The sequence below is a fragment of the Manacus vitellinus genome, unplaced genomic scaffold, assembly GCF_001715985.3.
Source record: "Manacus vitellinus isolate BGI_N305 unplaced genomic scaffold, ASM171598v3 scaffold_5_pilon, whole genome shotgun sequence".
In the NCBI taxonomy this organism is placed as follows: domain Eukaryota; kingdom Metazoa; phylum Chordata; class Aves; order Passeriformes; family Pipridae; genus Manacus; species Manacus vitellinus.
The window spans coordinates 22921640-22937495 of NW_021940682.1; positions in this window are offsets into that span (position 1 = coordinate 22921640).

Below are 15856 nucleotides of genomic sequence, written 5' to 3' on the forward strand. Positions count from 1 at the left end.
ACTATCATCTTACTGACCTGCTCCAACATCAGTTGTCCACATATAAGTTAGGTACTGACAGGAGTCCTCAACTACCATGTCTCTGGGAAGCTGCAAATAACAGCCTGACATGAGAAGCAAAAGGTTGGCTTTGGAGAGGGGATAGTGTTAGGTGTGGGTTATCTGAATATCACCCTTGTACCCCAAGCTTGGTGTTTCTGTGGCTAGAGGCCAGAAGCCTTGTTTATCTGGCAGACAGGTTTTGGTGGGATTTCTGCAGCTGAACCTTGGGGTTGGCACTGATCTCTCTGTGGCTGCCTCTGAACACAGCCCTAAGGCAGCAATGGGGGTGACTATTCCCCAAGTGACATCTCTGTTATGTTGCAGTTTCTTTCCCCAGACCTGCATGTGCTGCTGAGAGGATTGTCTTGAGACCTTTTTCTGAAGGTGATACTTCCCTGACCTAAGACAGTCTAAAACCCTGGCAAAATCCAGATGGTCTTGAGGGCCCTTGCTAACCTTCTATGACCCTCAGTTTCCCCCTCACCTCTCCATTTCAAATGACAAAAATATACCTTATGTATGAATGTAACTTATGTATTAATTTTACAGAAAGTTTATCCAGATTAATGTGCTGAAAAATGTTAACTTAAAAACAACACAAAATTCCTCCCCCATTGTTAAATATCCTTGATACAGCATACTGAGTATTTTGATACCTTAAAGCAGAAAAATTCATATGTGCAGCAGTCTACGATCTTAACAGTTGAAAGACAATTTTCCAGATCAGATGCTTGCTTCTGTTTTTCTTTACCCTGTTGAATGACAAAAACCCACCCTTAATTCATACTATTGAAGTTTGCCCAGTCTGTAACCTTACTCTAATCTGAAAGAAGTTTGCCCTTCAGCGAGTGGTTTCCTTATACTTCCCAGCTCTCCTAAATAGAGACAAGGCATTGATGACAGGTTTCTTCAGGGGTGCAGTGTGTAGGTGCCTTACATTTGGATGTGTAAGATCTTATTTATGTAACACAATGGGCTACGCTCAGAAAACTGAACAAATAAGATATTTTGCTTCCTTTAGCACTGTCAGACATAAGTAACAACAGATTCATAGTTGAAATCATCCTCCTGATGTAGATATAAAAAGTTACATGTTCGTTTACTTCTTTATTTTTAATTTTTTTATTTGAGCTATGTATTGAATAAGCTTCCTTGGTCAGCTGTAGAGTAAAATGAACTGTCTGCAAAATGAGCTTTCAGAAAGCTTAAAGGGCAGCAGGAGTTTGTGTGAGGGATCATGAAATAAAAACAATTGCTTTTGTTTTGGCTTTGTGTTTTCAGGCTATGTAAAAAGTTTAATCATTATTTATGAACTAACTTAAGTGCTGGGGGTGCAGACTTATAAGGTGTTTGCCTGACTTTTATCTGCTCTCTGGAACAGTATATTAGTACATTATGTGGATTTCTATTGTCTGAACTTGCACTGAACTCAAGGTACTGAACTCAAGCCAATTTTGAAACATGTGTTTGATTACAATATTTGAAACTCAGAGTTTAAGTTCAGCTCTTAATTTTGAAAGACAACTTGAAATGGAGCAGAAATTTATGGAATTTAATAGCCTCAGAAATCACTTTTTTTCTGAATATCAAATATCAATATTTTATTTCAGATTTCAAAAAAATTACTGAATTTAAAAATTCTCAGTTTTAGGCCATGCTCCTTCAAATGCTATAGAACTGCTATTAAAAGAAGAGGGAATTCTTGTACTTACATTGGTTTCATTTGCACCAAGCCTTCTTTGATAAAATGCAAAAAATATTGGAAAGGGACTGTTCGCAATTACATGCTTGGGGGGGGAAGTTATCAAGACACTTGTAAATAATTTTTTGAATCCCAAACAGTATGCAGAAAGGAAATTCAGATACCTCAGTCAGTGAAAGTTTTCATAAATGGAAAAGACAAGGAAATGTGTTAGACAAGGATATTCACTGAATTGTGTTAGTGTGTATGCTTTTATTGGCAACTGTGAGGGCACCCATGAGGACAAAAAAGGCCTAAGAAAGCATCTGAAAAGCTACTTTGACAGGTAAAGCTTAGATTTCTTCCGTGTGAGTGGCTGTTCCGCAGACACTCCAGAGCGCTAAGACGTGCAGAAAATACAGGATACACTATGGTCAAAGCAACAATGCAGCTGACCTGTCCACTTTTTGCTACCTTACCCTGCATTGGACCTGCTGCCACCCTTGAACACTCTGTTAGAGACCTCCTGCATTGCCCATTCTGCTCTTCCCTCCTGGTACCACAAGACACCTCTCCTCCCACCGCCCACAGGGATAGGGAGCAGTGGCACTGACTCTTTTCATGTGCCTCATGGGCAGTGGCACTGGTGGCTGCACTGGTGTCACCTAATCTTCATTGCAGATTAATGTCCAAGCATTGGAAGGGTGAGTGGGCTGAGACCTCTGAGTTCAGCTCACCTGCTGGCTGCCTTTCTCCAAGAGCAGAAAGTAAAGAAGCTATTTTTACCCACATTAGTTGTTGGAGAAGGGAAGATTGGTGCAAGGAAAAAAAAAGTAAAATACTCACAACTCCTCTTTTGACAAATGGCCACCTTGACTTTTTGGACTCTAATGGGTAAAACAAATATTATCAGTAAAGAAACAAATAGCTAAAAATAAAACTGTTATTTATATTATTTATATATTTACATCTATTTATATATTTATTTTTGGGTAAAGCTTGATAGATTATATTCTACTTGACTCAGATTTAATACTTGTGTTTGGGCAGTTTGTGCATCAAACTTAAAACCCTAGGTTGTTGGTTCCTTCTAGCAAGAATTATGACTATCTGTGATGGGATTTTGGATGATGCTGAACACTCCTACTTGTTGAAGATGATCAGTATTTTATTGCCAAATCTTTACATGGGAAAATCCTCATACCTCAAGCCAATTCTTGAAGATATTGTTTTGAAGCAAGAATTAGTCCATGCATGATCATTAGTGATAATTTGGAGCTATGCAGAAATTCAGAACTCCTGTGAATAAACAATCGTACAAGCCTTAAGCCTCAGATCTGTCATGGGGCTGGCACCTGGGGCTGGCTATAATTTGTGGTCCTTGGTGAGGAACAGAGAAAGATGGGGATTTAGATTTAGGAATGCGCTGGTGAATGGTGAGGAACGACTGTGTTCAGCAAGAAATCTGAACAGGTTTTCTGTTACGTGGCACCTATTTTCAGGTCTGTGAATGAGTGGAAATCACAGTCAAAACTTTGTTCTTCTAGTTTTTGGAGGTCTTGGCTGTTCTGGGAGTGGCTGGCTTATTTGCTGTCATGGAGCTGCTGGTAGTCACCTTGATTGACTTGCTTTTTGAGAAACTTTTGATCTCTGGTCACCAGGATCTTTGGTCTCTGCTAATCACACTTCCCACATTACTATATTCCACAATAGATATTTGTGGAAATTGCTTGCAGGTCTACATTTCAGTTTTGGAAGGTCTTGTGAGCAACCTCTAGCCATGAATTGGGTCTACTACCCTTGTTGTCAGAACACTACTGGAAAGGGCAGTATGGGCCACTTTCTTTCCTCTGCTTGAAGCTGTGAAGGTAGGAAATTGTATCTCATCTGCTTGCATTGGAAATCGAATCACTTTGATGTGGGGTAACAGGATTCTCCACGGAGGCTGCACTGCCTCATGTCATTGTTCCCATACTCCCTCCCCATCCCACATGCACCCATATTCCAGTCCTGGCTTTTGCTGGGCTCAGAGGAGCAAACCTCTCCCCCCTCCCACGTCTGACCTGCACTTAGCAGGAAGGGTGAGTAGGGCAGGTAGTCCATGGCACTGTCTGACACCAGGAGGTCTCCAGGGAACACCTCGAGTCCCGGCAGACTCACTACCAGGGAGCTACGCCTGCGCTCAGCAGATCTGTGAGATGCAACAACAATACACATCATCTCTCTCCGCTTGAGGCTGCAGAAGAAACTTCTGAAGTGCTCCTTGCTGATACAGGAGGGAATCAGCTAAAAAACCAAATCACAGTAGCCATGACGTGATGTGTTAAAAGAACAATGAGTAAAAAATTTCAGTGATTAGCAGCAAATATCAAATTATCTTTCAAACTCCTCAGTGGTGCTAAGATCAAGGTGCTTAGGGACATGGCTTGCCTCAGACAAGTAATCAGAGCATTTAAATATTAAAAATTCCTGAGTTCTTCTGAGATTAGGCAAAAAGTGATTGGGGATTTCCGAATCTACATTTTGGCACTGGAGTCCAAAGGAGTAGTAAAATACTATATTCCTAGCTGATATATGTGACTTGTCATTGCTTTTAACCTTCATATAATTCAGATGATTTCAAGAAAAGACAGCACACTAGAGAAGGGTTAAAATGTTGGGGTTTTTTTAAAAAAATATTTAACCTTTTGGCTGCTTTGTGCTATTTTCTTTCTAAATCTTTTTGGCATTTTTTTTCCTGCTATTTCAAGTATTTTTTTATTTTGAATGTAATAAGACTTAGTAGCCCTACTGATCAAAAATAAATGGCTCTTTCAAACTATTGTTGCTCCTAACAGAGAGCATTGTCTGGGATGTAGATCCATTGAGGAAAGTGACACAGGCATTCTGTATCCAAAGGCGTATTTGTGCCAGAGGCTGCTTGCATTCACATACAGAAACTGTTGGTGCACACCAAAAACCTTTTTGGATTTTGCTAATAACCCACATTGATACCAAATTAATTGTGTAAGTATACTGCTGCAAAGGGACTGGTGTCTACAGCTGCTGTTGGGCTGCCTTCAATTGACTGACACATGAAGGCTGCATTAGGGTTCAAAGGGTCAGTAATTCAGTAGCTGAGGGAGGAGGCACAAAAGTGTGTACATATATAAAAATTCTATTTTTCAGTCACCACTGGTATTTTGGTCAGATAAGTATGATTCTTACTGGGATTTTCTTTTTGCCTAGGCAGTTACCTTACTGTGAATATCTAGCCATTTGCCAACACTTGATGTGAAACCTGGCAGGTATATTTTTCCCCTTAAGTGCATGAATAGTCACTTGATAACTTATCAACTGGCAGATGAACTCTGAGGTAGAGAACTGGGATTTGATGTGTACAGTAGGACATGGAGATTATACTTTTTTTTATGATCTGACAGAGGCATTGCTTGCAATTGCCTCAGCTAAACAATCGAACGATACGGATGAAAGTTGCTTCTAACAACAGAGAGGGCTGAAGGCTATCAGGAGGGCCAGGTCTGGGACTTAACACTTGAAGGATGGACATATTTGGGCTTGAAAGCTGTGTGTTGAGGAGGTTACAATGTGCAATGCAGGAGTTCTTTTAAAGTTTTTCTGGTAGTCCTACTGAATGGGGAACATAGGATATGGTTTTTTGGCTTTAGGATTTATAATGAAACTCTCACATTTCTCATGAAATTGGCCCCCTAGCATGTAGTTTGAGAGGTTTTATGCATGGGGTCTGTTTCGAGGTTGTCTGCAAGCCCATACCACTACAAGGGAAAGGAGTGCTCCTCTCAGCAGTACCTTCCTGAGAGGTGTGCTGAGTGCTACCCAATGCGAATTTTCAATATTGGTAATGATTGAATTAAGATGCTACTGAAACCTAACCATTTTATTAAGATGCAATCTCTTGGGCAGCTGGGTTGTTATACAAGTCAGATGCTGCAATATAATACAAGGATAATTCTTAAAGGTGTTATCACTGTGCTAGGAAATTCAGATTTATTTCAGGTTGGCTTCATGGTAAAATTTTGTCAGTGTATTATTGATTTTTAAAGTATCTAGCCTGCTACTAATTTCATAACATATCTGAAGCTGAGGGCTAGTGGCTTATGAAGATAAGTAATGGGAAGCATAGTTTCTCTGTAAGTGAGTTAAATGACATTATTTCCCCAGATCAAAAAGGCCTTGAACTTCAGGCACACATATGGCTAAACAAGCTCTTCAGATGGGTGTGCAAGCCTGTGGAGTGTGGGAGCATGTCAAGGGCACTTAGATGTGTATCTATAATATACCTTTGCAATCGAGCAAGCCTGGGCTGATTAATGGCTTACATGCCTAAATTATGTACTCATGCTTCACAGATGAAAGTACAGGTATCTGTGGTTTCCTGGCTTGATGCCTGTAGATGTATTAGCTACATTAGATGATTTTGTTGGTTTTTCTGGAGAAATTGAATTACTGAAGTGCTGTGTAATACAATTTACCAGGTTTTGAGTCTGTATACAATATTTTAATGTCTTCTCAGGCCTGCAGACCCTGTAGCTTTGTCTTTTTCTTTAGTTTTTGTTTGTTATTCTTACTGGGGTCAGAGGGCTGCAGTGATTGAGTGAAAGAGATGCTTGTATTTCAGGGACAAACTCAAGCATCTGAGGAGATATCATCTGCAAAAATTTCTCCTTAAAATCCACTTGTTTTTTTAAACATGATAATATCACAGATTTGCATCAAGAAGTTATGGAAAATTATTAAAGACATAGAACAAACTAATGATCTGGAAAAGTAAATGTCCTATTGTATAGTTGTTTCTAGGGCATGGAAAGTGTTTGTATCTTTATCTGTCCATAATCTTAGCCTAACCAGCTATCCAAGGGAACAGACATCTATATAAACCACCTCACTTAAATAACAGATACGTTATTTAAAGGAATATTCACTAGATGAGAATAAAAGCCACAGAAAATGTTATTAAGGTAAACATTATAGGGTAGTCACAGTGCTGAGATAGATGCCAGGTGGTTGCACTGTTACCCAAGCCACTCAGGGAGGATATTTACACTCCCTGATTCAAAGAGTTAACATGGAAAATGACTTATTGTCAAGAGTAAATTATTTATATGATTGCATAAGGAATTAAGTTTAGTATAATGGACGTGATCCTGTGCAATGTGCCATGCTGAGAGAGACATGCTGGGATTCCTGATTGAGGCCTGTGTGGGGGAAGGCTGCTTAAAATGAGCATAGGTGCTTTAAGAAAGGTTTTCAAAAGTACAGCCTGGAAGCAGGGAGGTGTTCATTAAAACTGAAAGACAGAGATATGATTTTACCCAGGACAGTATTTAAGTCATTCTTGAAGAGGGGTTGCCAACTGTCCTAATGTACTTCCAGATGGAGAGAATAATCTAACATTTCAATAGTTTTCACCGGTTGTGATAAGAAGGGATTAGCTGTTAAGGAATTAGACTAATAACTTGGATAAAGGAGGAGCTGAATAGAGACTTAACCCAGACCTTGGATCAAATTAAACTTGAAGAAAAAGGTTTAAAGCAGAACCTTGGGGTTCTTTTTTTAATATTTTTGCACATTCTAATATTGATCAAGACAAAAGATAGAAGTCATAATACATCATCCAAACCACCTTTTGACAATCTTTCCTGCTGGTGGCTATCAAAAATCTTGCTTTTTTTTCTTCTGTGGTTTCTTGTTTTTAAAAGGTGTCTGGATAGAATCCAGAGCCAATATCCTAGCTGGCATATAGTGGCTTCCCTCTGAAGCCACTACAAGCAAGTGGCACCAAGAGAAGGTGTTCAGTGTTCTGTTTAACCATCTGCATTCAATGTCTTCAATTTCTCCCCAGAAGTTTGCTACAGAGCATGCAAATCTTCATCTTGTCAGTGAGACATGCTCATGTATTACAGTTTTGAGCTGGATCAGACTCTTCCCGCTATAGGTACAGATCACTTGTTTTCACATCCAGATGAAAAGATCTTTCCCTCCCCTCCTCTCTCTGTCTCCATTGTAAATTCAAATGCTAAAGAGTGGTGGAAATTGCAACAATTCAGAATATCTAGGAGGCCTCTTCTGCAATGATTACGTAATTTCAGATGGACACACACATCTCTTAAACCTTGCCTAGGGAACTGTGTTGTGTAAAGACTCATAGACTGTATCAGTTTGCTCCAAACCTGTCAGTCCCAAACATCCTCAAGGGGATCATGCAGTGAAGTGAGCACCACTACATCATCAAGAGAGGGATGGTTATTAAGGGAGGTACTATCTCCTCCTCTCTGTTGTGTGGGGAAAAAATAATACTTTCCCTTCTGTAAACATTTTAACATCTTAAGGAAAGAAACAGATCTGAATCAATATAATTTCTAATAAAACTTTTACTTTCTGATAATTGCTTGTAAGACCCTGATGCAATTCACTGCACAGGTCTATACTATGCAATATTCTATCTTGCCTGCACTAACTTATAAAATCCATGTTTTCTATGTATTCTTAGTTTGTAGGATTAACACCACCCCCCTCCTCCAATCTGGTAACAATCCTACATCTGCTTTGCTCATGTATGAGAACAATATTGAGCTGTTCTGCTAGCTTCTTTGCTCCCTTTTCCCTTCTGCAAAGTTTTGAGGAATGTTATTCAAGATTATGAGATGTTTCACATTCTTTAAGCTGAAATTTGATGCTGCTAAGCCAAACAACTAGACCTTTGGGCAGTTAGTTCCTATTGCAGAGCTCCCCGATGATCTGGCTGAAATATTGTGTGAAATATAGCTAAATATTTTGGGGAGAGGGCCACCTTTGAAAGATTATCTCATTTAAAAGTTTAGTGAGCTGGTGACAGGCATTTCACATAGCAAATCTACAAATAAAGTTGAGTTACATATATATGACTCACTGTTCAGTTTTGTCTTAGAGTGAAGCCGATGCATTAAAAGTGTAGAAAAGTCAAGCTTAGAATCAGATACAACAAATATAGGCATACCTTTGTATGGGCAGTCCGCTCTTCTGAAAGAAAGTGAGATAGTCTAGTTACTTGGTCAGAAAGCGAGATATTCTAGTTACTTGGTCAGAAAGCAAGCAAGCAATATGATTTTTGTGAAAAAAAGAACACATTTGTGAAGAGAAATGTACTCCATAGACTTGGACATTGGCTAATTAATTTCACTGTTGTGGAGAAAGGAGGAGAATGCATTTGATGTCCAGAATGTTTTCTATATTTGAAAGGGGCAAAATAGCTTTTGGTCTGTAGTACAAAACCAACCAGTTAGTAAAGAGCTGTACACCTATTTGGCATCATCTACCTTCAGTGGAATGTGTGTTTAGGCAGTTTGCATAAGGACAGAGTCAAGCATGTGTGCAAAGTTAACTGGTTGTGCACATAGTGGAAGGTCATTGAGAGCTGATCTAGTAGCACACCTGGCTTATACAATGCCTTTCCTTTTGTCCTTGTGGAGAGCTGAATGGTGGTTTGCTGCCATGGAAAGATGGAAGGCTAGCTCCTCCCTTCCTGATTTGTCTTTACTGATGCTGACACTCATTGGACCAGGGTTTCTTTTTTATCCTTTTTTTTTTTCCTCCCAGGAAAGATTGCACAATTGCCTGTTCATTTAAGGAGCTGGGCATAAAAAAAAGAGGAGGGGCAATGAGTGGCAGAGCTAGGTAAGTGAAAATAAATAGAAGAAATGGGACCTCCTCCTTTGGTAGAAGCAGACCTTAAGTTTGGCTCAGACAACTTAATACTTGGTTTTATTTGAGTTAGTAATGCCATTCAGTAAAACGGAACAGAGAACTTCCCTATCAGGAATAATCTTGCTGAAGAGTTAAAGAGTGGGTTGAAAGAAAATAATCTTCAAAACCCCAATCCAAAACCAGATAATTTACTCAGTCTTGTTCTTCCATAACCCCACCAACAGCTATACTGGCCCACCAGGGTGAATGGACAGGGGTGGGAAAGAGTGGCCATGTGCAGGAGTGGACTAGGCCAACCTGGTCACCAAGAGACAAGGCTGGAACTAACATCTCTTGCTGATAAGGAAAGAAAAATTTCTCTTCCTTTTGAGTATAGAGTTGGTCTTTTCTATCAAAGAATCATGGCCCAGCTTGCAGTTCAGGTTAAGAACTGGGGTTTTTTATGTGTGCTGGGCCATGATGGACCAACACTAAATATGATAGACTGAAAAAGAGGTTGCATCCTCCTATTTTTCTTACCTGGACACCCATCCATGGTGTAGGACTTGGACGGGGGAGTCTCCTAGGCAGTGTAGAAGAGTTGGCTCTCCAAGAGTTTCTGGGTGGCTCATTGGGACTGCCATAGCTGAAAGGATCTTCTTGGCTTGGAAGCTTTGATCTGGGTACGTCGGACTCTGGAGCTGGTGTAGTTGATTCGGGCTTGGCTTTGGAAGACAATAATTTTGCATGGACGCAAGAAGGCAACGACAATGAGGAAATTGTAATGCACCGAGGTGGACTCTTACAAATGTGGTGGAGAGAGCCAGTGTATTCCTTTTGATTCCCCATGTCAGAACAGTCCTGAAGTGACAGCGCTTGTGAGGCAGAGGCCATTCTTAGACGCCTCAATGTTGGAGAAGTGGAGATTCTGGACAGAGCATGACGGTTGAACTGGAAAGGTGCATGGTGGCTCCCAATGCACTCCTCTGTTGGAGGTTTCGGAAGTGAAGACTCTGTATAACCTTGTCTTTGAATGTAGTCCCCCGGAGGCAAGGTAGTGTCCATACAAAGTGGTGCTGCCTGCATTTCATAGGAACTGAAGACATCTTCTAGGCTGCTGCTTCCAGACAAAGAAACACTTTCTTTATGGAGATCAGCTTCCCTGTTTAGAAGTTCCACACTGGTGCAGATTTCTTTGATCAGGTCTGGAGAATAATCAGAGCTTGGTTGTTGCATTCTTAATTTGCAGCATGAAGATTTATAGCTATGCATACATAGGAAACATGATCAGAAAACATTCTTATAATCTTGCCATATGACCTTTTAAATGGGAAAATATGCAAACTGAAAAAAATTAAACAAAACAATGTAGATATGTGCACTAATACAGAAACAATTACCTGCACATTGAATCCTGCTAAAATGAAGGTTTCTACAGTTTCAGGATCCAATTTTGGCAAGCTGTTTGAACAGCTGTTAACTTTGAGTCTGTACGCAGTGTCAGCATCGCTCAGTAGATCTAATTTGATCTACTAAAGAGTAACTCTGTCTAGAAACTCTACTCATCTGGTACTGCAAGCACGTAATTTCCAGTTGCCACTCCCCCATCGATAAGTAAGATTGTAACACCGCTGTACAAGGGATAAAAGTGAAGTCACTAGCTCTCAGGACTTGCTGCAAAATTCTTGATGTACAAATACTAAATACTCACCGAATTCTTAAGCAAATACAATTTAACAATTAGGTAAGATGTGTCTATTTGCTCTTGCTTTCTTTTCAACGGGTAAAGTACTTTGTAGTAAACATTATGTATAAGTTGTAATCAAATAAGGAAGAAAATTGTTTATATTAGTAAATTATCTGTTGATCAATCAGCATATAGTGTTATGTTCTGTGATTCATGAAGCTTTGTTCTAAGATATTTTCATGTCTAATCTCTAAAACCAGACTGACATTTCAAGTAATAATGAAGATTATGAATTTAGCCTCTTTATTTTAGCTTCTTTGCTAAGAGGACTCTTAAATCTGTCCATGATTACTGGCTTATTTGAGGAACTTCCATTTATTAGAATTAGTTTACTCAAACACATTTTGACTGTCTTCTTGCATATCTCACATTGAATATGTTTTTTTTGGTCTAATTATGCAGTCGAATCGCATTGATTTTATAAAGTGATTAGAAACAAGTTATTTCATCAAGTTTCCTGGTTCAAAGTATTGTTTTTTACAAATTCTTCAGCCAGTAGAAGATGATAATTCAGACTCTTAAAGGAAGAAAAAGCATGATTCTTTATGACAGAAATGGATTCTTTTACATCTGTAGTGAATAGCCACAAATATATTAGCATCTATTAATTTGTCTTTAATAGATAAGAGCTAATTAATAGATATGCTTATTGAAAATCACATTTCAGATATAGCAGAATGATAATAATAACAAATTACTACTATTTTCACCTTCTGAATGAAGATATGATTGCACACCATTGTTCTGAGATTTGGTGATATTGCTTTTTAATATTTCAAGACTTTTATTTTGTGAAATGAAATCACATCTCACTTATTGTTTGACCAGGCATTCTCCTTGCTTTTTTATTTTTTGATTATTTTTTTTTTAGTGATCATCCCTTCTCCCTTCTGCAGGCAGAATTTTGCAATTCAGCATGCAGTTTCCAGATATTCATGTGAAATGTTCTGTTGCAGAAGTAGAAAAGATAAAAGACATTTAATGGAAATCTGATATTAAAAATACACTCATTTTTTACTTTTCAGTTTAGCAAGCTTTTTTAAATAAGTCAAAACTTACGAGTTTCTTTAGGAGTACTTATGTGTTACTTTTATGAGTAGAGTCTCTCAGTAAGAAAATATTTGTAAAGAAAATACATTGTTAAAAAAAGGTGCAGAAATATGCCACACACGTGCAGAACAATTATGTGATTAAACTTACCAAAGCAACCAAATGAAGTTTCACCAACTTCCAATATGTCACATCCTTTTAAATCTAATTTTCAAGAAGTGCTTGATTAACTGATTCCAGTCTTTTAACAGTAGAATTTTCTCTCCTAAAGCCTCCTTGCTGAATGCTGGTAGAGGGAACGAGATTTTTTCTTGTAGATTTTTTCTAGGGGATTTGTTTATCAGGTCAGATGGAAGTGACTTCAGGATCAATGCCTGTAAACAAAAGGTAATATGCTCCATACATTTGATTAAACTTCACGCCTTTTATATATTTCTGGACTTTTCACATAGATAAAATTTGGAAAGAGAGATCTCAGGTAGGTATATAACGAGTTACAAGAGCAGATTAAATGCTCAGCCCTCCAACAATCTTTCCCCCCCACACACTTGTCTTGATTCATTCAGCTGGATCTAACTAGGCATTGTTCATCCTTCATGGAGGTATAGTAGTGATATATCCCTAGGTTATACTATTTGCAATTAGTTTTTAACAAATGTGCTAACTAGCTGAATGATTTTGAACAAAAATTTTAGTACCAGAGTATTTGAGAATTCATCAAAACATTGATAATTCACTGTTTTGTTGTGCTGCAGAACTGATTAGAAACCATCAGAAGTGAGAAAACAAACTCAAAGACTTTATTTGCGAAACTGTGACAGTGTTACAGTATTTGTATTAGTATTTATCCAGTTTGTTTCTAAGAAAAAGAGATGTGCTCACCCTGTCTGAGAGTTGATAGTACAAATGTATTTAGTTTAAGAAGGACTTTTAGGAACATTAGACTTTTTCTCTTTCTTTTTTCTTTTTTTTTTTTTCTTTTTGGTGGGGAGATTGGAGGAGGCTGTTTTAGTTTTTTCATTTGGTTGTTTTTTGTTTTGTTTTGTTTTGACTCATGCTGCTCTCAAGGTGATATTAGTTTCAGGATCAGATGAAATGGACAGACTTTGTTACTTGATAAAATATGCAAATGTCTGGAGATTTTAAAGTGTTCAAAACTGCCCTTTCCTACCCCACAGGAAAGACCTGGGCACACTGCAGCTGGCAAACTGGAATGGTGAGAATCTCCAAGTACAGCCTCGGGGTGACAGGGGCAGGCAGTCAGCAAGCAAAGATACCCTTCCTGGGGGAAAACCACCTCTCTGTTGGGGAGAGTGAGTGGTATGGCCTCTGCTCCTGGCATTCTTTACATTTTTGTGTGGTACATCAACAGTCTCTTCTGCTGTCTAATCGAAATCTTTTCTGTCCTGTAAAGCTGCTGCTCTGATTTTACCCCCATAGATTCTGATATGAATGTATCTATGTGGCCCTTTTCAAGCACCAGTCCCCACATCAGTACAGGATCTGCCAGACCAGACATTACTCTATTCCTTAGCTCATAGAAGCCTAATCTAAATCCAACCCAAACTTCTGAATGTCTAAGCATTCAAATAGTTTGAATATATTCAAATAACTATTCTGTTTGCTTGCATGCAATTCAGAGGACAACAGAGACTGCTGGGGTAGAAAGAAGGCTGTACATTTCTCAGATACCAATACCTATACTGGGGCATTGATAGCTGCCATGTGGAATTCTTTTTGAAAGAGAGAGTTGGGTAGATATTACTAAAAGAAAGAAGTTAGAGTGCTAGCCTAAGATCAGGACTCATTTGAACTACTTTCTGAACTACATATAGTGCTGAGTCTGGTTTAGGTGGCTTTGGGTATAGTTAGGTAGAAACCTTGTTTTGAGGTCATTTTTTATTGATTAATTCTGACTGAGACCATGGAGAGTTTTTTTGTTGTTGTTTGTTTGTTTGTTTTTTTTAAATTCTAGCTGAGACTTATCCTTGATATGATCAGTATACTTGAATTAACCTACTAGTTTACATAAAAAAGAAGTTAATCTATTTCTTTCCCATTTGCTGGTGTTATAAATTGAAAACTATATCTAACTTCCTTTATCCAGAATTAAAATTATTCTTAAAGGTTTAAGTACTTCTCTGGTGTAACTTGGGGGCCTAGGGGCCCAAGTTATGGGGTGAATGGATGTAGGTGAAATCATAATTGCCCTCATTTCCCCCAGAATTCACTGACATTGCTTATCTTGCCTCTTAGACTTAATTGTGATAAAACAAGTGTCCCTCTCAGCTTGAACTGTGTATATCTAACTGGCTCCTTCACAAAATCAAGTTACATTAACTGCTACCATTTCCAAACAGTTATCATCCTAGCTCCAACTATAAACTCTATCCTAAACTTTGCCATAGAATTAATTCCTTGAACTATAATTCTGATCCTCAGAAGAAAATGCAGCCAAGTCATTTAACTGACTAAGCTCCAATTATCTTGCATACGCTTTAATTGCGTTAGATGAATGGCTTATTCTGGTCTAAATATTAACATTTATGCTCAAATTTCAGCTTTCTGTCAACTAACTTTACTCCAAAATTCACCTCCAATCTGAAGCTAATCAGTTGTCTTTTATGCATCCTTTTCTGTTAGTCTCCCTTGAGCATAGTCAGTGCTTCAGTTCTTTGACCTTTGCTGACATGGACTGTAGTGCCTTAACCATGGTCTTTTAACCAGCTGCAGGATTTGTTAGGTGACTCCTACCAGGGTTAATCTCCAGATTAGACCTATGCGCCTTTATGGATCAAGATGATACTTCATGTCAGTGATCTCTCCTAACTTTGAACATAACTAAGTCTGTCCTAAGCATTTTCTCCAGCCCTACTTCCCTGTTTTTTCCAGAAATGCGCACAGCCAGATGTCCTCACTGGCCTCTGCAGTCACCTTCTGAACTTGCCTATTAATCATGCTGCTAAGCTTCTGTATGCTGAAACCTTATGCTCTGTGTTACCTCAGCAGTGTAGACCAGTAGCTGCTCCAACCAGTCCTCTCTCCTTTCACCTGAAAGGACACTTTTTAATGTAGGAGATCCCCAGATTTTCTCTGTACAACTCTTTATCCTCTCATTTGGTTTACCCTTAGCATTAGGGTAGCCTCATTTGTTTGCCAGGACACTAACTATATCCAAGCAGACCAAATGTGTTCTCAGCTTTGCTGCCTTACCTCTTAAGAGCAAAACAATTCTGATAATTTATTGTCTTCTACCTTATCTAACCCAAAACTTAGGTTGAGCTGTAGCCTTCAGGCTGATATATCTAAACAGATCTCTAGAGAAAAAGTGAAGGTTAGTCTCAGGGTAGAGAAATAAATGAGTGCAGCATTATCTAGAAGTGCCTCACAGCTCTGTCATGGACCTCCCTGCAGCTGTAACACACCTAACTGGCCTTTTGGGTACTGACAACCTCTTTAGGATGGAAGGTCCAAGAATAAAATAATGTGATCCAGGATTATGTATGTACAGCAATATCCTTGCAGGTCCTTTGGGTTAGCAGAGCTGGCTAGAAAAGTCCTCAGCTTTCTTCCTGGGTTTGCAATCATCACTTGTTGCATTTGCTCTTTCTTGTGTTTCCCTGAGGTGTCTCTCTTATTCTGTATGAGATTAT